The 23579-nt window shown below is 36.5% G+C and overlaps 1 long non-coding RNA gene across 3 annotated transcripts in view; it reads left to right on the forward strand.

Moving 5' to 3' along the window:
* The window catches only part of LOC129736907 (uncharacterized), a 179176-nt gene that overhangs the window by 121464 nt on the left and 34133 nt on the right, over positions 1–23579 (forward strand). For 2 of the 3 annotated variants that reach the window (XR_008734085.1, XR_008734086.1), the window contains exon 5: positions 9028–9083. This is a non-coding gene — a long non-coding RNA (uncharacterized LOC129736907). The remainder of the gene's footprint in view (positions 1–9027; positions 9084–23579) is intronic. The other variant, XR_008734087.1, reaches the window with a different exon arrangement.

The raw sequence follows: 23579 nt of genomic DNA on the forward strand, positions 1-23579 counted from the left end.
AATGAAGCCTAGTTTATAATGACATTGTGTCCCAACTCGCTCTAGAGCCACAACCCACATCTCTCCACAATGCTTCCTATTCCATCCCACATTTTGCTGATCCTCAGCATGTACCCAGTGTTCTTTCCCATTTCCTTGTTTTCTATACCATGAGAGGCAGAGTGTGCTGTGACTGATGCTAAATGATGTGTGCTGGTATATGTGTAGTGACTGGGTAACCACAAACCAAAATAAGGGGCCTAAAGTGGGAGGAGAGAAATGAGCAGAGATGGTCTTGCCCCTTAGTACAGAGTTAATTTCAGTTTCTCTCCTTTGCTGAGATCTTTAATTTCATGAAGGTTGTAGGAAATTATGTATTCTTGAAGCATCTTTCTGAGTTTCAAGTACCACTGAGATTAGTGAAAATTAGATTAAATTGGATTGAACCAGACTAAAATACCATGAGATCTCAAATCTGCTAATCTGCAGGAGGTGCGGCCTTGTGTTCCCAGGTTCACAGTGTATTCAAACAGTTTTTCACAGAGTGTGTGTTTGTGGTGTTATAGGGTCATGTTAAAGGCAGATTGGTCTGATGGCAAGTTTAGTGCTCACATTTCGACTTTTGTTTCTGATCTGATGTCAAAGTAGATACTGAGGAAATTTTTTATTCCTTGTGGTGGGGGAAGAGGGAGAGTTAGAATCTATTATTTCCTCTGACCCATGGTGGGACTCTGTTCCAACTCAGATTGTCACAAGGAATCACAAAGAAGGGTTGTAAATAGGGTGAACTCAAAATTTTCAAAGTATAATTGACTCACGGAAATGCTATTTCACTTTCATCTTAGTTACTTCGTGCATTCTTCTGAGAGTCTCAGTGTGGGTTAAATATTTACAGGTAAGGCCACTATGGCAAAAGAATTAATCAGAAAATAACATTCTGTACCAAGATCTCATTGCGCTGCATCACCGTAACATTTAGATAGAAATTTACTAGTACAGAGCAAGAAGGAAACAAAATTAAACATGGGACCCATTCTGAGATCAAAGCTGCTTGAGAAGCATGAACCAAAAGCAACAAGGTCATAAATTTAAAATGGGTTGAAAAGTCTTCCGCCATGCCAAGCCTGATGATACTGTGGTAGAGACCTGACTCCTTAATTAACATGTTTGCTAATTAATTTTGCAAACCTTTGGCTTCCAAAGATTCCAGAGAAAATCAGTTTGTTGCCCATTTTTTCTACATTACATGAAGATCCACTGTTGCTGTTCAGATACATTTTTCTTCTTTGCAGTTTAAATTAACAGCTTCCAGGCTATTGTAAATTATTATTCTTTTGCAGTTTTTTCTTGCCTGTGAATATTTGAGTTGATAAAACAAGACACGACCCCTGTTTGTGTGTTGTTCTGATGCCTGGGATATGTTAGGTGCTTTACATTGTGACCAATGGGAATATGCTCGTATGCATTTACTGAAAAATACTTAAACTATTTTTTTCCTCATTTTCCATTTACCTTAAAACCCTCTTCCTGCTGCAAAGCAAAATCATCCATAAAAAAGTGTATTTTCTATGTTCATTTCTATGTGATGATTGGAGGTGCTATCCCCAGGAAAACATTTTTCTCTCATATTTCTGTATGTGTGAGAATCTCAGCTCCTTTGTTGTGCGTACTCTGAAATCTTTTGATCATTCGTCAGACTGCTCCCTTTGCCACTTTCATAAATATTTCTTTTCCGTTGCATTTGTAGGCAATCTTACTTATACCAGTAATCCTTCTCTTTTGGAGGGATGGGATTTGTAGGAAAAAGTTGATTTCCATTACATTACTAACACGAATGTGACAGTCAGTTTAAACACTCACTAGCTGAAAAAATAAAGTAGATTTCAGTAAGCACTTAAAAAGTACCAACTGTAGGGAAGAAAAAGGGAGGTAGTCCCTTGTAAGTGAAAATTTGCACATGCAGTGTAATTCTTTGACTTTTGCTTTAGGTTTCCTTTGTGGTTTTGGGAGTAGCAGGTGCAAGAAAGGATTCTGTACAGATGCTTCCTACTCCAGCCCTAACCCTTGGGTTTGGGGTGACTATATTTTGATTGCAAAACCAAATCTTAAATCCTGTTATTTGAACTACCTGAAGTAAGGAAGAAGTGAGACATTATGAGGGAAATGGAGAAAACAGATCAGGTACATTCTTTTCGTTTTGACATCTTTTTCTGTTTTGCTTTGTTTTTAAAAATTTCCATTAAATTATCAGCTCTCTGAAAGCTTGGAGAGTTGGTGAGTAATCCTAGTGATGCTGGTCATAGTTACTAGTGTGTGCTTTTTATCTTAGAGTATGATCCTGTTCCTCTTCTAGTCAAGGCAAATCCTACTGATTTACAAGGAAGCTGAAACTGACTTTTTACTACACAGCAGATTCTGGCACTTTCAGTTCCACTCCAGGTATCTTTGGCACAGTTCAGGGATATTTTTCCACCTTCTTTGCTTTTTAAAATCTAATCTCTGGTTATGATGGTCTTTTAGTAGTATCAAACCTACAAATGTGTAAAATGTTTGTTTCTATGGGTCCATTTATTTCCTGTATTGCATTACTGCTCCTGCTGTAACCATTTCTTCTGGTACCCAAGCTAAAAACCCCATTTATATTAATAATGCAAACTTTTTTTAAAAAAAGTTGTATTAATAAATTCTGTAGGTCCTGCTATATGGCAGGTTCTCTATCAGCCTTAATGACTACAACCATCATGTAGAGCAGTGGCCTCTTGTCAAGATTTGGTTGGCTGCACTGTGGTACTGCAGGGTCCCTTGTCCCTGTAGCCAGAGTATGTTTAACCCATAGGAAGATCATCCTATGTTTAATTAAGGTTTGTTATGGAGAAATGCTTTTGATTTCTTTTTTGGAGGCTTTGTTGGAAATCTTCAATGGCTTACATATCCTTACATTCTCCTGAAGTTTTGTTCTGTATAGCAACAGTATGGCAAATCCACATAGCCATTTTGGCCATTTACATGATTGATAATGCTGGGAACTGAGGCACAAGGGTATGCAGCACAGCCCTCCATGTGAATTCCACTGCCCTTCCCAGTGCAGCTCCAGCTTGAGAAGATGGGATGAAGCTGCAGATGGGATGGAGGGTTCCTTTCATAAGTATTTGGTTTACAAGGACTCATTGCATAAAAAAAGTGTAGTCTGTTTCAAGAGGAGATTTTAATAATTTACCAAGATTTTGTTCACTTCTTCTAGATATTTATTTCTTCAGTATTGCTGCATTGGTTCTCTTTTTAAAAAGAATCATGCTTTCCAACCATGCCATGCAGTTTTATTTAACTTTCTATAAAGCATATTTTATTTATATTAACATATTTGTTTGTGCAAGTCAATTTTCATCCATATTTTTGTGTTAACATTTCTACATAGCATAATCTTACTCTTACGTCAATACATACAATGTTTTTAACTATTTGAACGTGGGCTTATTATAATTTTTATCACCTATACAAGAGTGCTAGAATCTGATGGCAAATCTTCAGAATAGATAGACATACATTATTGCCATTTATGTAGGCAGGGAAACTAAGCATCATGCTTTAGTCACATCTTGACAGAGCAACAGCTGCCATCACTAGATTAGATCCCTCTGGATCCCTCCTTTGTAATGGGCTGATCAATCAGCACACTGTTGTCATCCATTCCACCTTGAAACAGTTTGTTTTGTGGTTTAAATCCAATTATTTTGGAGTTATTTCGTACAGAGCTCTCTAAAAGGGAAAACAGTTTATATCAATTAGTAGAAGCAAACATATGTTCTGTAGCTTTGTGAAGATCCTGTTTAGAATTCTCAAGCAACTTAGGGCATGTACATATTTTAAAATAAAATGTAATATGTCACATACGATTGTGACAGAAGGGGAGCTGAAATGTAATAATGTTATGAATGCCACAGATGAGGCTGTGTAAAAACCTAGAAATATTGATAGGTTATTGATTGAGACTCTGTGACAGACTTGTGCAGCATGTGCTTTGCAGGGCAGTTTCTTTGGCATATCAACAGTTAAGAGGCAGCCGGCATTATTTGGTTCACCTGAGGACTGACAGGCAGTACCACAACCAAATGTTTGACTGACCAGGCGGGTGGCCAAACAGCCAAGATGTACATCCACACTAACAGAACAGCTGCGTGATGGAAATGATGAACTCTGAATGAGCCAGCCAGCCTGGGCTATCTTTTGAGGTGCACTATGTGTGTCAAAGTATGTGGAGTCATCTAGTATATGATAGGTCTTTTGTTGCATTTTGGGACACTGAGTAGCAAAAGGTAATTGAAAAGAGGAGGCAGTTGAAAACTGATAGATGGGGAGGTGCTGCAAAAGGGGGAAAAGTCAGAAAAGTTTGGTCTCTGCTATTGTAAAAGGGGGAGCATAGGAGTATGAGTGGGTGGTAGGACATTTCAGAATGAGTTGGGAGTGTCTGACGTTGGGAGGAGGGGAAGACATCGTGGGAGAGGAGAGAAGGGAACATGGGAGAGAGTTGAAACATGAAGGAGGTGGGAAGTTTTCTTAAAACACAGGGGAGGTAGGAAGCATAAGATGCTTGACAGCAACCCCGGTATGAGTACGGAGCCAGGGTCTGTGATAGACATTCATGGATGGAATTTTGCTGCTCTAAACCTTACACTGGATTCATGAAGAAAAATATCTGAGAGGTAAAAATGACTTGCCAGATGAGGCAATCATGTCTCTGTGTGATTTTTGAGGCCTTTGCCCAGGAAGCAAGAGATTCTAAGGATGTAAAATATTTGGTCGTCTCAAGAGAAAAAAAAAATATGCGGAAGATCAGGAGGTGTCATGGGCACCACTTGCAGAGTGCACTTCATGGAAGATAGTCTGTAGAAGTTTCTGTAGGAATTGGTTAGCCTGGTAGGTTGGTACTGGTAAGCGTTAAGAGGAAAGTTAGGTGTGTCTAGCATTTTTCACTGTTAGTAAGACATGCTTGCTTTCTACTCATTAATAATTTGTTGTCTGAAAAAGGCCTCTTTTATTATCAAAATTGTTATTGTGGAGGAAAGTACAGGTGCATATAAGACTAACTGATATAACATGGTTGATATACTGTGAGCCTCAGCCTAATCTGAGGCAAGGGAAATTCCATGATTAATTTATCTTCTCCTAAATGAGAGGTTAACCAAAGCCTAACATGGGGTTAAAGAAACTTGGGAGTTAAGTTTCCTGAGTAATTATGATGGTCTTTAGCTGAGATCTGGATTAGATCATTCAATCATCATGAAAGCACAGTTTTCAACATCCCATAGTTCTCAACAGATGGAGATGTAATTCAAACTGTATATACATTTGAGTGAGACAAGGCAAACATACAGATAAGTAAAAATAGATGAGGACCCAAAGTGCATTTGCAATTTCCCTAAAATTGGAATACTACTTGACAACTACTGAACATCTTGTCCTCTTTGAAGAATTTGTTTTCTCTTCCATGAAGCTAATTTAGTTACATTTCAAAAAATGTTACTGTGTTGTGATCACAGTTCTTGTTTAATGCATAAATCTCAACCACAAGGTCTCTGAGTAGGGAAATTAGTTGAACTATAAAGGCGTTGAAATTTTAAAACAGTGCATCCATTAAAGAGGTTTGATTATTATTATTTCTGTACTGTAGGCAAGAGAGGCTCATGTTGTTTTCTTACCTGGCACCAAGGAAAGACAATCTGGGGATGGAGATCTGAATGTTAGCTTTTATAAGCCTCCAGGAATGTGAATACATCATGTATTACACTTGACAGTCCTGAAACACGCAAACATTTTTCACAATTTCTTCCAGTCTTCAGGAAAACAAATTCTGAGGAGTGTAATAAACTGGAGTAGATGTAATTTTAAACTGAGCTGTCTCTAAGATAATCATAACGTATCTGGCTAGTGCACCACTGTTAGACACAAAATATGAATACACATGAATAGACATGATTTTCACTTGCTGCAACTAAAGACTATAAAGAGACTTAGTTCCTTTGTAAAGCACTTTAAGGTCTACTAGTGAAAACACTGTATAAGAGCTAGGTATTATTATCTTTTATTACTTTCTTCAAAACACTGCCAAGGGCACCTAGGGTCTTGAATGGTGTGCTTGTATTAGAGACCAGTAAAAATGCAAATAAATAACTAAAGCACTTTTTATGGGTTTAATTACTGTTAAACATTTGAGCAATATACTTCCTAATGGAAATGTTGATGAACCTCTGTTTTATCACCATTTGTTACTCTTTAGAGAGTCTTAAATAGTGGGGGATTTATAAATTTTTGATTAGATTTTGATAATTTATCTTGGGGTACATGTGTATTCAGGAAATCTGAAACATGAAAGAACATAGCTAATCAGATGGGTAACGCTCATCACTCCTGTAGCTTCAGTTGCACGTGCAGCATGCAGTTTCACGAATGTTTGATTGTGGTAATTGGTATTCAGAAGTGTTTGTGCAGGTTTTAAATATAGCTATATGTATGGTGGGTCAAGTTTTTAGGTAATGCTAGATTGCACAATTTTGGCTACATTCTTTAAAACTTGGCAAATACATGCAGAAAAGTATGATTTTTAAGTTGTATGTACATTCCGCATGACTGTGGGTGCAACTAAATATGGGAACGCAAACGTACCTGATTAGTTGATTGCAGCTGAATGTACAAGGTATCTGTGCACTGTTATTGAAAGTATTTACATAATAGACATGTACATCCAGTAGTAAAATATAGTTACTAAAATTGAAACTCATCAGCTTATCCACACATACAGGTTAGGAATATAAGAGAGTACAGTTTTGGAGTTATAGTCTTCTAAGCTACATTTCTTGAATGTGCAATTTATCATTTAGAAGGGCCTTCCATCAGAAGGCTGTTTTGGCACTGAGGTAATGATGTTGTGTATTCTGGAAGGATAGAAATGAATTGTTCTGTAGTTGTTGTGGAAATAGCTCTTTACTTAGCCTGAAAGCAGGGACACTACAGGCTAGAATGGTGTAAAAATGTAATGAATCCTATCTAATATCAATCTATCTTCATGACAACTGATGCAAACTTTGCAATACTTCAGCTGGCATATAATGAATATGTTATACCGCTATGCTAACAAGCTGCTTCCGTGTTTTTGTGGATTTCAAAACACTATTGAAGGAACGGAACCTGTTTGTTCCTTTATACCTAACTAGGAATGAGAATAAAACTGGCTATGACTGAAATCCTGTGCAATAATAAGTTCAGTTTAGATTTGTTTGAAGCTAGCTTGCTTTTTTGAAAACCATTTTCCAGTCTGAAATGAGTGATAATTAATGACATAGCTGAAAACATTAACCAAATCAAGATTTTAATTTTATCATGAAAGGCACAGTTTTAACTATTTTATAATTAACTAACTATGGACCATGTGTTCTTCACTACAAATTATGGTAGCTGTTTTAAAATGAGCAATCCACTTTACTGTTAAGGTAACGAGGCCAATTCTATCCCTCATGTAACACCCAACATAATCCTGTTGGATTTACGTCAGACCCTGATTTTAAATTGTGGGCTTTTTGTTTTGAAAAACAGTTTCATATTGCATTATTCTTCCTGGAGACAGCTGTATACTTTTGGAGTATTATACAACTTCACTGAACCCTTGACAGCCAATGTCTGATCCCATTCCAGAGATTCATGCTTGCCAGCCTAATAAGAACATGGTCAATTATTTTCCTTTTAATCCCACTGGATTTCCCCAAGGAGCAAGGAAAAGAGTTACTTCATTGCCTGGCATGTCAGGATTTTGTAAATCTCCAGCTGCTATTTCAGTCCTGGTGTTCAAATGGAGTGGGAGAGCAAGTCTTGAAAGCCTTGATTCCAGAGCTGCAGAGAGTGTATATGTCAGTGCTTAAAAAATATATTCTAACATTCAACTGAGCCTAGTAAATTAGTTATATTAAAATACAAAGAAAAATCTAGCCAAAAATATACTTTTTCATTAAGTTTCATTAATTTATTACATGCTTTTCCTGGACTCTAATTTTTAGTTTTGAATTATGTCATCACAAGGGCAAATCTGTATATGGTACATGTAACATATATTGTATATCTAGATGAACTCGGCTGCTCACAAAAAAAATAAAAATACAACTCTACAGTGTATTCATTATCTAAGATTGGCTATGATTCAGTTATATAACAGAAGTCTTAAAAGCTTTCTGGAAAAAATAAATTCTGCATCAATGAAATGTTGCTCAATGGTCTTTTTATTTTGAGCTTTTGAGCAAAATGATCACCTTATGGTTCTTATGCACCATTATAAGTACTTTTCATGAAATCTGACTTCCAAGGTGCAGCCTAGAACATCAGCTCTGGTGAAGGCTGATGCAAATCCTCTGATACCTAAATAAGTAAGATTGCTGTATGTATGTATGTGCACAGTACATTGTGGTTACAAACACAGGATACCCCAAGCTCTCTTGGAGTAGATTCAGATAATCCGTTCCCTCTTTGGACATTCTGGTAAAAGGGAACGTCAAGAAAAAGAAACTGTAGAAAAGAAAAATAACCACAGTTATCTTTCAAGAAAAAAACTCTATTTAACCACTTCATGGTACAGCTGTGTCAGTTTCAATGCACAGTTATAACTGAGAGAGGGATCTGACTATTCAACACTAATTCTAGCAACTTCTTTCATCTATATTTTGTATAAAGCTAGTCTTCTCTTGCTTTAGTAGGCAATGCAGACTTTGCACAAAAACTCAGAAGAGCTTGTGAAATAGTAATGGGTTTGTCTCTAATCTTCCTGCCTCATTTTCACTAACATGACCATCTGTTTTTTGAAGGACTCAGAACAGATGTTCTAGATTTTTGAGATGAACAGATTTAGGCCAACAGCCACCAATACAATGCAACTCAGATGAGCATACTGTTACATATTGCATTGCAGTCTTTGAATTGCATTATAATATTTTTATTTGGAATTCTGGCTCATTGCTGTTCCTTCAGAAGTTCTGGGTGAGGTAGATAAGCATTATCCTTATGTTACAGGTGGAGAAACTGAAGCACAGAGGAAAGAAACACATGTGTGTTGGTGAATGTCACAGGTAGGGGTCTTTACAGTATTTCAGTACTTATACCTATGCTGTTAACAACAAAGGAAAGGATGCTCTGAGAATAAGCCCCTGTAACACTACTGCTTATGCGTGTGTATGCTGTGTAAGTCTTGCTGCTGCTGCCTCAGTTCCTGGAGAGTAGTGACTCACTGAAACTGATAGCTGTAGCTTAGAGTTTAGGAAGGAGCAACTCTGTTTTCTTTTTAAAAGTGCTGAAAAGAAAGCATCAGATCCCAAATTCTGGCATGACTTGCTCCTATGAATTGAAATAAATGTAAGATATGAGTGCTACCACACAGTTTTCCTTTGTCTGCTATGCTAAAGCCCTCTTTGAGCCATCAAAAATCCAAAATCCAAATATGATTATTAGAACTTGATAAACAAAAAGGGTTCCTGTTGACACAAATAAAACTTCAGGACTTCAAGGTTCATAGAAACTTTCTTGCTGTTGGGAGATAAGGTTTGATTAGAACCTCCAAAGTCCATTTGGTCACCCAATAGTAATGATGACACACTGTGCCTGGTACTTTAGTTTGCCTAGCTGCCATGGAGAAGAATTTTTTACTTGAAGTTTTTCTCACAGTGCACTATAGAAAACAAAGCTACTAATCTATTCAACAAATAAGAACTGGAACCCTGGCCTGCATCTGTTGCTATAGCCCCATTAAATTAAATGAAGCTATTCCAGTTTGCATATGCTAAATATCTTGCTCAATAATAAAGCAGTAAGGTGATAGAGAAATGTAAGAGCCTTAGCACATTAAATATAAACTAGTTGGAGATCTGTTAATGACAGACAGCAGGGACAATGTACCGCCATTGTATCCACTCTGTACCAAATATATATAGCTTCACTTCACTTTCTCAGCCTCGTTTTTCACTATGAAGGCTTAACAAAGCTTTTTGATTAGGTCTTTTTTCTTAGTCTCTTCTCAAATTTATTATGGTTGCTGCATGGCCAAATATCAGCTAAGAAACAGCAGTTACAGGTAGTTGTAAACCTGTATGTGTTTCATAGATTTTGCATAGAAGGCATTGCAGTCAGGAGGCTTTTTAAAAATATATAGATTTATTTCAAAAATCCAAGGGTTTCTGTCCAGAACAGTCCATTCTTCTCTAAACCCAGTGTTGCTTTATTATATGAAGTCATTGCTTTTAATATTTATGAAACTTTGGAATGTGAAATAATGACTAGACCCCAAACTCAGCTTTAAACTATTAATGATCTGCCATCTGGTGGCCTGACTTGTTTGAGCTGTTGCACTTCTAATTTGCACTGATGTCATTTCATTGAAGTCAATGGCTTTAATACGCTCCTTGTGGTTAATAAGCTTGGTGTGGGAATAGCTTCTGGTCCACTTCTGTCCCAGACCTTATCGCTGTGATTCAGGCTAGACCTCTGTGATCTGTAGGGACTCAGGCCACTCGAAAAATCAATAGGGAACTTCCTTTTGCTGAAGGAGCAAAAACTGTGCTAACCTTGTTGTGGATGAAATTTCCCTTTAGCCACCCTCATTTTTAATAAATGATGGTCAGAGATTGTGTTGCCTCTTGGGTATTACTGAGATGGCTGGTAATCCACTTCTTCCCAAAGTTGTCATGTATTATTCCTATTTATAGCTAAAAAGCATTGCAGTAAGTGCTGAGTAATTGAGATTTGTTTATATTGCTCTTCTGTCCTTTTCAGTTCTTTCTTACAGCCCAAAGGCATGGCAGATTTACAGACTGGTTCAGTTCATTTCTGTAAGGGGTTAAGATACATTGCACAGCACCTGATGGAAACCTGTGATCATGTATTATTCCAGGGTTACATCTTATCTAAGACTGGAATAATTTAAACTGGAAGGAAGGAGATCAATATGATAGAATGGCTGTACTTTTAATTAAATATTTAGGGGACATGGTTTGTATACCAGTGGCATAAGTAAGTGTAGGTCAGGTATAAGAACTGTAGCAGAACTGATGTACCTTCCTTGAATATACATTCTTTAGGCAATTAACAGAGGCAATTCATGATTTAACACTGCTCATGTTTAAAAGCCTTTAAAAAATTCCTCTGCAGTGATTTTTTTTGTGTTGTTGTTTTGTAAGATTCAAATACAGCAGGAACAACAGAACTCAGCATTCATGCTGGATATTGTATTCTCTCTTCCAAAGTGCCTTACAAATGTAGACAAAGTCGTTCTCGTAACACCCTTTAAGGTAAATAGGCACTGCCATGAATAGGGTTAGGTAAAAATGTGCGGAAAATTATGTCAACATTTCTACCTATATAACTTATTTGCCTATACGACAAACTAAAACAAAAACAGGAAGATATTTTGTGATAGAGATGTGATTATTTCATTACACCTGGAATGTCATTCAGCCTTGGAAATATGCATTGTCTTGGCTGGATGGCTCTAGAAATGGGTACAACCAGTATGCTATCAACAAAGATATATTTTTATTTCTCCACACTGGTGCTTTCTCTCCCTCAAAGAAGGAAGATTAATACGTGAACACTTGAAAATCAATACCTCCTGCCCTTGCAACTTCCTTTAGAATTAGGACTTGGACACAGAATCTTACAAACTGGCAACTAGAATCTGATGAAGCTGCCTGAACTTTCTTCTTCTAGACAGCTGGGAATTCCACTGGCATGCAGAAATAGCAAATGAGGTGAGAAGGAATGATATGGAATGAATTGCATTAATTTTATCTGTCAAGAAAGTAGAGAGAGGGAAGAGATAGGAATAGAACATACTGCACTCTCACAGCCTGTTGTCATAATGACTTCTTAACTTCTCCTGGAGGCTGTTATAAATACTGTTGCTCAGACACCATGCTATTTTACATGGAGGAGGCTATAATCAGTTCCCAGCAGCAAAGGACAAAGTGCACCTCTGCTTGGCACATGAAGCTTTTTGCTGTATGCATTACAGCCAGATGTGAGTATTGGGATGTGTCTTTCTTGATAATCTCCTTTATAATTCAGGTTTGTTTCTTTGGGAGAGATATCTATTCGGCAGTTTTCAACATAACATTTTTTGCAAGTGTTGGTAAAAATGATTAAGTAATTATTTGAGCAGAATCATCCTGTACTCTCAATAAATTACTCAGACTGTCTTTTAAGAGTCAGTTTTCTTTTTTACTGACATCTCATTATTTAATTGGCAGGAAAATACCCTAGTAGTTTTCTAAACAGTGTGTAATTATCCTTTAATTTCTACCTTAGCCTTTCCTATCATGAGTGTGTCTTCATCTTCATTTTGTTGTCCTTTCAGACTTCTCACTGTTGAATATTTTATTGCTCCCCAAAGCCTTTTTCATAAGCTTGGTTAGTCTTTGCAAATGGTCATTCATAAATGTTGACCCTTTTTTGTTAGTGTATTTAGTGTATTTAGTGTTGGTTGTGGGATATATAAGCCTAGGGCTCTCACTCAATTTTTCCCCCCACTTTTCCTGCTTTGTTTAATTATTTCCCACATAATTGTAAAATTTACTTTCTGGGGCAAAATTGCTTTGTGACACTTGCAGTGCTTTTCCTATAGTCCTGACTTTTCTCTAACTGAGTGTTAATTTTCAAAATGGAGTCTCTAATTAGTGTGCTCACATTTTCATTCACATTTCACTGAGATGTGACTGAAGTTATTTTGCTTAGTCTGTTGTTCCTTTGATTTAAAGTATATGATTCTCATTTACACTAGCTCACTTTTACAGGAAGCTGGTGATATAAAGGAGATTTATGTTAACATTCAATCTGTTCTCATCATAGACTGCTGCTAAATATAAAAATTTGACCCTGGAAGTGTTTGGATTGTGTCCAGAAAGTCAAAATACTCCTGTTTGTGGCAGTTTGTTGTTCAACTTTATGTGATTTTCAGTTAATCATCTCAGCATGGAGATGATGATTCTTCTGCAGTGTGTGTGAAATAAATGTTATGGTTCATTTGGACTCTTTGCATCCCTTAGATATTAAACTATTCACACCACTTGTATTGGTCTTTAAGGACCTCTAATGTCAGCAGTATTTTGAAATTGTGCAGTGCTTTTATTCTTTGATTATAGTTTGTTATTACTACTTCTCAATCTAGCCATTGTTTCTTCCAAACTTTTGTCTCATTTCTTTATCAGCTCAATGTTCATTTTTTAAATCCCAGAGTTATCAGAGAATGGTCTTTGGTTGCATCTCCCTAGCACATTTATGTCTAGATGTCAGCTGTGATATAAAAGTGAGAATTCCAGAGAAAAGTCTGGCTTCCCTCATTGAGTGTGCTATAGTCTATCTCTTGTGATCATAGGTTATCACTTATTTTGCCTAACTTCCCCATAATTTTTGACGTAGAAGACGATTGTCACTAGCCAGTCAAAATTCTGTTGTGACTATATATACATATCTGGCTTCTGCTCTTAATTTATCCAGTCACCTCTTGCTCTTATAATGACTTCTCAAAATCTCAGCTAAGAAGTCTCTGTTCAGTTGAATAATAGTAACAGCTTAGAGTGTCTTTCTCTTTTTTTATTTTATTCATAGATTACTAAATTAACAGAGATCTTATCTAGTTGCTTCACAGACCTCACAGCTAAACCTAAGAACTCACTCAACAAATGAGTATTTTCCTCTATTTCTTACCTTACTCAGCCTATTCAACAAACATGATCTGATCACATCTACAGATGTTACACTAGCCCTTGCTAGTCATAATTAGTTAAATCCAGAGTCCTCTGCTTTGAGATTGCTACAAACTCAAGTTTTCTTTTGAGAATACTTCCCATCTCACCATTTATCTTTAATTTTTGAGCCTGCTTTAATAAGGTCAGGCATCAAAGATGGCATAAAGTCCTGAGCAATCTGTTTTGACTTCATAGCTGGCTCAGCTAGGAGAAAGAGGTTGAACAAAATGAAGTCTTTTCCAACCCAAATTATCCTGTGATCATATGACCATCCAATGACTTTAGTAAAAGCGGTATCATGTCTTAACTATTCTACAATAAAAAGCACAAGTAACTTATTGGAGGAAAGCATTCAGAATTAGGAAAAACTATAGGCAGTTTGTTAGCAGAAGAACAGGCTTTTCCGTTCATAAGACGCGTAGTTCTGGTTGAGATCAGCATTAATAGGCAGATATTTTTTTTAATACAAAATTGTGTGTTCCAGTTTTCCAAACAATTGTGTAGAGTGGGGGGAAAGTTATTCTGAGCTTTGTACTTTCCTTACCTTTCTGCGTGCCTTGATACATCAAATGGTTAAGTATTCACAGTGCAGCACACAAGTAGCAGCCTAGGGAGGCTAAAGAAGCTTTAGTTTCATCACTGTTTTGGATTGCCACATGGTTGGAACAAAAATTACAGCAATTTGCCGGTGGTCTTTCCTAAATTATATATGTACGTAGAATTCCTCAGTGATATGCACTCTGCCTTCAGGATGTCCTGAAGTTTCTGCACCAGGAAGATCCTTCCTAACTTACATCAAACGCTTTTAGAGCTTTTTCTTTAGTTCTAAGGAAATGTGTACCTCACTATGCTCTCAGTCAAACATGCGGGTGCCAGTTTTGAAGCTAGCTGTGAAAATACCTTGTTACTCTTTTATACATATTTGAAAATTTTCTTCTAAATAGCTGCTATACTTGGTGCTGCATCATTTTACCCTCTAAAGTGATTGGATTTTTTTAAAAAAGCATAACTTTAAGGTTTTTTAAGAAATGTCTTTTAAACCTGGTAGTCCATCTCTCTAAGGCCTGGTAGATACTCTTGGTCTCTGCAATGAACAGCCTTAATTTCTGACTCTGTATTTGTATTAGCATACTTCCACCCTGAGCTCACCTACCTTGAAATCAAGCTGAAATTTCTTCTTTGTATAATGGTCACATTTTGAATTCTGGTATGTACCTATTTAAAAAGACCAAAAAAAACCCCAACCAAACCAGATGCAAGACATTATCAACAAATAAAGGATCATTCTTTTATGCATATATTTTGAAGTTCCCAATATGTTATATTGAGATGTTTTCCACAGGAATTTTTAGACTGACTTAGCATCTAGAGGAACAATCAATAAAACTAAAGTTCCAGCTGTGCAGAAACTTACATTATTTCCTCAGTGAAGTTAATACTTCATAGTGGTAGTAACATACAGCAGTATGTTGTGGTGGTCAGGGATTGTAGTTTGTGCCTTTTTTTTTTTTTTTTTTTCCTTTAGGCCACAGTGAAAATCCTTTGTTAGCACTGAAAATCTCTACTGAGATTCAGGAGATATTTCTGGAAGACTTGTATTGCTCTTTTTCAGGATTGAGCAACCTCAAATCAAATAATATCATATATTTGTGAATAGAAAAAAATAATTTACTGGATTACTATTTACATTCATATGGAACCATGAAAGGTTCTTTGCCCCTTCTTTTATTAGGAACCCATTACGGTGTTAAGCACAACAGCCTCTTTTACGAGAGCACAATTTAATACTGCATTGTCTGTGATGGCCATGAGTTGCTGGCATTTGAACTCATGGGGTGTTTTTCCATTAATTTAGTATTTTTTCATTTCTTTTCTACCAGACCCATGAAAGTTAGAAACCAGTCACAAGAAGCTTAGCAGATGTTATATTTTATTTCTTCCACTTAAAAGAACACTTGCAATCATATCCTGAGGGATGTGCCATTTGATTAAAATCTATCCTCTTAGAAATTCCAGAAAATTTACTCTGCCTTTGAGATCTAACATTTCATATCTAGTAAAATAGGCTGGGACAAGTGCTTTTAAAATAAGGTATAAAGACTAAAAGATAGCTTCTGAATCAAGAGGAGGTGGGGAGGAGATCATGATCTAATTTGGCTTCCTTTGCAGAATTGCATATTGTATAAAACCTGTACCTTTGGTTTAGCTGTTGGATGACAAATCAACAGAATGTAATGAACAATAGATGTCAGAAACCATGGATTAATACACCTATATTTCCTTTAAAATACCTTTCAAATTGCAAGTCATGGAACAAATCTGCAGACATAATGCTCTTTAAAAAAAAACAACCCATCTTATTCTATTTTTTTAGCAAATACTTGTAAATTCCATAGTTAGTGCAAACCTGATTTCATTCAGTAAAATTCCATAAACTTAGTGAAACCTATACTGTTCATATCAGGTTAGATTTCTTCCACTGTTTTAGCAGAGAGAGTTAATGAGATCCAGTGCTACCTCATTTGTACATCAGGTGCTAGAACCACTTAATTTCTCTGTCCAGTGATACTCTCATCTGAAATTTGTAAACGTGTCTTTCTTTAGGATTAGCAATGCAATTATGTCACCTTTGGCTGAAGAAGGAAACATCATTGAGGCAGACTTACATAGTGTGTGGGCATTTGCAAAGACATTTAACAAGTTGTCTGTGGCCATGTGGTGGCATTTGAAAGAAAACAAATGTGAAATGAAATGTTGATTTCCGTGCCATTTTGTGACTTCAGAAACTCTGACTGTCTTTTGTTCCCTGTTTTCAAAATTAAGAACATTCCATCTATGGCAGGACAAGCTGGAGTCAGTGTCTCAAAAGCTATCTGTGATAGCTGTGATGCTCTCATTGTCCTCAATGAATACAAACATAAGACTGTCAGGGACCCACAGCATTCAATGTCCTGTTATTATATGCAGTCCTGTCATGCAGTCTTTATTCATTTAGCAAGATACTTCAGCACATGCTTAACTTTAAGTCTCTAATAAAACTGTATTGAAGGGTATGTATAAGAATAGGATTTTCAAAACCATGCAAAACTAACCTAATTTTGGAAAGCAATGGAAATTTCACCGCCAGTTTTAAAGCAAACTTTTTAAGGATTCCGTACTAGTTGTATAGTTTCTCAGTAAAAAGGAATTTGAGCATACAGTCACATTGTTTGCTGAAGTGGATTTATTTTGTTATGGTTATTGCTACTATTTATAAAGCTGTAGCAGCTCAACTGAGAGCAGGCCCTAGTGCGGATGATTCATCCAGTCTATATGCTAGTAACCAGTTGTTTGAATATTATGAATCTTTTACTCTTTCAGAATCTTTCTGCTGAAACTACATAAATGTAAATGAGAGTCATAAAGAAAGTAACTCTATTTTTTGTGCCAATAATAATAAATGCCGGTATATTTGGATGGCTGAGGGGAAAATTTGCTAACCCTATTTTTAACCATGCACATTACAACATCTCCTGATGACAACTAAGTGTTCTTTTACTGGGGCAAGCAGCTTGTTCAGATTCTAGTTTTCCTCAGTTGTTGAGTGTCATATATTGGAATACTGGAAAATGTGTCTCTGCATGATTCTTGTGTTCTTTATATCCATATGTAGCAACAATTTGAGAAGCAATCCTTTAAGAATAATGCAAGAAATAATTATGATAAATTACAACATAATTCAAACAAAGTAGAAAATGCGTTAGCTAAATTATCTGTGCAATGCAGTAAGATGTTAAGGGCGGTTACATTATGATCTTTGGGATGCTTTTGCAATGTAAATAATGTAAGGAAGAGTTTATATGATCTAGGAATCTGAACATTCAATGTTGTTGACATAAACGTTTTTTTGCATACCGCAGGCTGTAGCCAGAACAGCATGAGGAAGGTGGGTAACTTGACATGCTAGGAAGCATAATAGACCATTAAAATTTAGGAACAGCCTATTCAAAGTAAATCATATTGTTGAGTTAGTTTACCCAGGGTGATTAACAAGAGGGTATGAACTCTTACCTCAAGGAGAAAGAGGAAAATACTAAAGCTTGTAATGGTAGTATGTGTGTGGGAACAGCAAGGAAAGTTTCTTTGAAATGAAAACATCAAATGCAGTGTTCCAATGTTAAATGATTCTGAAGCAGAAGTCAGTGGAAATTGGCATGTTCCCCTGAGATTCAGCTTTGACCAGTGCTGTAATGACACTGACCTCCATTGTAAAGCAATTTGAGGTCTACTGATGGAAAAGTTCTGTACAACTGCTAGGTATTGTTAAGAAATCTGAGAAAGAAATCCTAAGACTGAGATTATACAAAGGATTTCTTTACATGAAAGAAAGCTGTATCCCCCTGCTTTTTATTGTCTTATATGCATAATAATTCTGTGTGTTTCATTTTGAGTCTGTCACTGTGTGTGTCTCATTTGAGCCTTGGCAAGAAAATGAGGAATTGATGAGTAACAGCACAGACCATTAATAGGTTACTAAATGAGTCTGTTGAAGGAGATACAGTTCTTTACAGAATACAGTGCTTGGGCTAGTCTGACAACACAGGAAATATGAGGTTTACCTGGGAATAGATGGCTGGCAACTGTAAACTCCTAATATACTGCCTACAAAACCGTCTCAAGTCCCCCAGCATATCTGGGGAAGGCAGAAAACCAGAAAAGCTTTATAGTCTTCTGCCACCTACCAGTATGAAGTAGGGAGCTTGTTTTCATTTGGATGAGTAATATTTGGGATGGGTCTGTAGTTTGTATGAAACTATTGACTTCAGCATTTTATTCCTGACCATCAAGTCCTGAAGTTCTGATTTCCAGTCTTGTTATAGCAAACTATGCTGCCAGCTTCATTCGAGTTTCTCCTGATTTGCTCTGGTGTTCAGTGAATCAGAGATCTCATATCTGGGAAGCAAACTTGAGTTCTGTCAATTTTGTTTCTAGGACAAAATAAGGTTCAGTCACTAGTTGTTTTTATTATCTCAATTAAAATTCAACCCAGCATAGTAGTACTGTGTGGCTTAACTGTTCCATTGCAAATTGCTACAGTTACTCTTGCCACCATGCCTGGTTTTAATTCTAGATGTCAGGAAAATGTACAGTCAGTATACCCTTTTTGAACTTTAAAATAAAATTAAAACTATGGATTTTTTCCAAAGCCATTTATATTAATTGTTTTGAAGGATTGTAGTAATAGAAAAATCAGGCTTTCATTTCTAAACATAAGCACTTCTTCTATCCCAGCAATGGAAATAGAACTGGTGTGAATAAATTCCATAATTTACGGAATACCAATATTCAACATGATAATCTCCAAACTGCCAGATTTATCTACCACACATACATGCTTTTACTCTTTTTCAAGCACCAAGCTTTTTTACCCATGCATCTCTTCTACACTAACACATTAACACTGAGCCAAGAATTAAGAGCATGATATGTATTTAATAGACTATTCTTTCAGCTAAATTATTGCTGAATCTGGGTATATAGCTGAAGCAGCTGCTTTGAGGAATTATTCCAATGCCCTTAATTTAGTGAGATTTGGGTGATAGTTAATATGACTGTCCAGGCTTTCAAGAATACTCTGATTTTTCCACCTGTGTAAATTCATTTACTATTATGTGATTACACCAATCATGTGCAAAAGAGGATATATTTTTTAGGAATCATTTTTTCTAGCTAAATACTCGGAATCAATCGTGTGTTTCCACTTGTGAAAGGTACATATTCTCCTGGATAACAATATTGCTTGGACATTCCATGAGTAAATGTACCATTGTCCTAATTTCACATATTGGCATGCATTTTAAAAAATGCACTATTCTCAGAATGTGAAGCAAGAATATTTTTCCTAATTCTGTGATTGAGTTTGGTCAGTCTATATCCTGTCTTTTTAGTACCTTTTAGACTTGCAGCTATTTAATTGACGGGTTTTGTCTTTCTATTCCATTACAGTGTGACTATAAGGAGGGAGTGGAATCTCACAACTTTCTTATTTTGATTTTATTTACCTTTCTACATGTTAGGGGATCTAGCTCAACTGTATAATTTTCACAAGCTGGTTTTGCACCTCACCATACATCAAAATTGGGCATTAAGTTCTCTCTCCTTAATAACTCTGCACTACCTGACAGTCCAATTTAGGCTTTGTTTATACCATACTTCATCAAAACTGAGAGATTCTTAAAGCTCTTGAATAATTGCTTGGGATTTATGTAGTTTCGTGGTACACACTGTGAAACATATCTTTCATTTTGTAGTGATTAGACATGTTGCTAATGTGCAGAGGAAGTTCCATCCAGGAGCTGGCTCATGCTGTGTCACATATTAAATTATATATACGTTCTGAAAGAAATGTCAGTGATTTCAGTTGGTTTCTCCATCCTGTAATATAGGTTAGCCATTATGAGAAAAAATGAAAAGTGACAAATTTATTGGCAACTTTGCTACTTTCTAGGAACCGTACTGAGACCACCAGCTCATTTGCAGTAGACCTCCAAGGAGCTATAAAATGAAAATGAGTTGTGGTCATTGTTGATCAGAGGCTAAATTCTACTGTGCTCTATAGCTGAACTGAAAACTTCCCCGTCCTCATCCCAACCATCCGAGCAAACCATCCTGTATAAATGTTGATATGCATGGGGTTTTTTTCCCACCACAGGAAGTTGAAAAAGCAGTCATATGTCTGGATAATGTCACAAGAAGGCTATAGCTTACCTTTACATATTTCTTTTTTAAGTCCAATACTCCAAAAGTAATCAGATAAACGAGACTCTTTAATGGCTGATGATTGGATGAAAGCTTCACTGATTAAAGACCAAAACTGACAGAGTATCAATCACTGCTGGTTTTGATTAAGTACCTCACTAATCTCTGTCACTGTATAATGACTATCCTGGCAAACAGAGTCTGATTGCTGCAGGCAAATCATTTACATTAATCAAGTGAAGTAAGAAAGATAGTGATGTACTTTGCTGTTCAAGAAGAGATGCTGGATATCCCTTGCTGAAAGAGCTGGATAGACAACATACCTTTAGAAGGCAAATCCTAACTGAACTAGATTTAATGCTCTCTATTCTAAAAGCTGCTATTAAGAGCAACAACTTTTTCTCTCACTGACCCAGATCCAGTTTTCTAAGCTTGCTATAAGCAGTTCATGAAGTCAAATATAGTAGGTAAGAAATTCCATATAGTAGGTAAGTAGCAATTAACCTGAAATGACTACAAATTAACAGGTATTAGACTTAATTAAAGGAAAGGACCTTTGCTCTTCTGACCAGGCCAAAGAAACATCAGATTTTTTCTCCTAGATATCTTTGTTATTTAATAATTTCTGGAGGTTGCTTGTTATTTGAGGATAGGAAACCAAGAGCCTTTGTAGTAAGTTGTTAAAACAAAACCATGACTCCAATCTACAAATACCGTTGCTCTTATACCTAAGTGAAGTCTCTGGATTTCTATGAAAGCATCTAGCTGTCACTTTCAGATCTGGGGAAAACACTGAAGCACTGCTGGGATCCCAAAACACATGCTTCTCTGCAGCAAAAACCTCGTGAAGCTTAGATGCAAGTAAGGAAGCATGTATCTTTTAACTGCTGAAACTGTCAACCTTTCTAAAGAAATAATTCACAAATAATCCCTGGGGATTTTCAAACCAGTGTTTCTTTTCTGTCTGTTAGTCAACCTGATAGCTGTTTTCAGGGCTTTGTCTTGGAACTTTGCAGGGAAAGCAGCTGACTGTAATATTTGGTGAATGTACACCTCAATAAACCCAAAAGCCTACTGTAAATCATTCACTCTTCTCGGATCTAAAAGACTCAACCTGATTTGTAGCAGGGCCTTGAATCCAGATCTCCCATATGGCCCGAGAATGCCCTTCTAGCAGGCTTTTGGGGACTCTGGGAGCAAGGGCATCCTTTTGAGGCTGTTTCACCTAACAGAAATAACTGAAATATATGCAGTGGATGCAGAGCAGAAAAGGTGCTTTTTAGCCTATTGATATTGGGGCTGAGGTCTGAAAGGGTTGGCTGGCTGAAGTAATTAGTGCAAAGTGAAATGAACTGAGGTCTTCCATTCCTTAAATAAGGCACCCTAAAAATTGGACTGTCCATCTTCAGGGCATAGAAGAGATAAGCTGTGGTGGCTAACTGTGAAAGGGCAGAAAAATAAATGGGGTGTGAGCACATAATTCATTCTGTTTGTAGTTCCACTGGAATCAATGATGTTACCTAGGAATGAATTTAGCCTGATGCTAATAAAGCTATCAGCAGAGGTGGGAAAATTACTTTTTTCTTCTTGGCCGTGATTGACTGAAATCTTTCTCCTGTCATATAATCAGTAATTGTAAGAAGCTATGTACACCAGTGGTGCAATAGAAATAATAAATAACCTCTGTACAAAGGATATATGGTCAAAGACTTAGAGAACACAGCAGCTCATTTGAAATAACAATACATTATTAGTCTTTATATTAACAACATGAGAAAAATGAACTCCATTTATCATATAGCTTACCTATCTCAAGTATAATATGTACCAGGCCTTTGTATTATTCAGTGAGCATTATAAACAAAGCAAAGACGGTTTGTCAATGGTAATAAAGCAAGGAAAAATAGATTTTGAGGAAACTTAAATTTACAGTCCAAAGCCTTGTTTTCCATCACTTCAGAAGCCTGGTTGAACGGAATTGAGTGTCCAATATTCAAGCACAGTTGCTGTAATTTTATGTGCCTGTTAGACATTTATTCATGTAAATGGATGGGCAGTGTCCAATTAGTCTCTGCAAATCAATATTCTATTTCTGTGTTCAATTACAGTAAATTAATGTAACCCCATGCTTTTTAAAATATCAAAATAATTTTTAAAGAAAGAGAAAGTTTGGAAGAATAAGAAGCCAGAAATGGAGCTGTCTAGTAAGCATTCATATTCTAAGAAGCTTATCCTGACATTTGAGTTTTGGACTTGAGTAATCATAATGGCTTTTGCCGAGATCTCCTTGGTAGCTTAAGCAAGCCAAGGGGGTAGAGTATACCAAATTACCTGTATACAGAATAAACATTAAAGTCACCTATCAGGTTACATCTCTGAATTTTGCATTCTCCACTTGCTTTGGAAGATTCCAAATCCAATAGCAAATGTCTAGAAATGCTGGTCTTGAAAATAAAGTAGGTATAGTTATACCCAAAGCTACTCTAGAAAGGTCTGCTACTTAGAAATTAATCTTGAGACTTTTCTGCAACATTTCTCCAGTACATTGCCAACATTTCCTTACCTTAGTAACACAGGAATAGCATATACTGCTGATGATGAAAAGCATTCTTGCTATGTATGTTCCAAATTGTCTTGATTACCTGTAGAGGAATATACCAAGTGTGATTCAGGTGAGAAACAGCTGTCACTTCCTTTCAAAATAAAGCATATTCAGACTGTGACTTGTGACCAACAACTTCTGATCTCCAGGTTGGGTGCCAGAAGGTATATTTCATTGTAGGTCAAATAGGCGCACCTGGAATGAGACTGCTCATCAGGCATTTTAGAAAAAGAATTAACTTTTTTATTAATCAAGGCCAGATAAAAATCAGACTGCAGTGACTGAATGACCGGTGTCTACTTTCCTTAGGTCACTTTGCATGCAGAGATACTCTACTGTGCTGTATGCTTTTCATTTGTCGAGGCTTCTGCACCGGGATTATTTTACTAAACAACTGTCTTTGGTAGCTCTTACTAATTTTATCATACGTATGATTATATGCTTTTTTCTCACTGCCTTTTTTAATTTTTTTTTTACATCCTCTGAGAAGT

Source organism: Falco cherrug, chromosome 10 (genome assembly GCF_023634085.1).
Source record: "Falco cherrug isolate bFalChe1 chromosome 10, bFalChe1.pri, whole genome shotgun sequence".
NCBI classification, from domain to species: Eukaryota; Metazoa; Chordata; class Aves; order Falconiformes; family Falconidae; genus Falco; species Falco cherrug.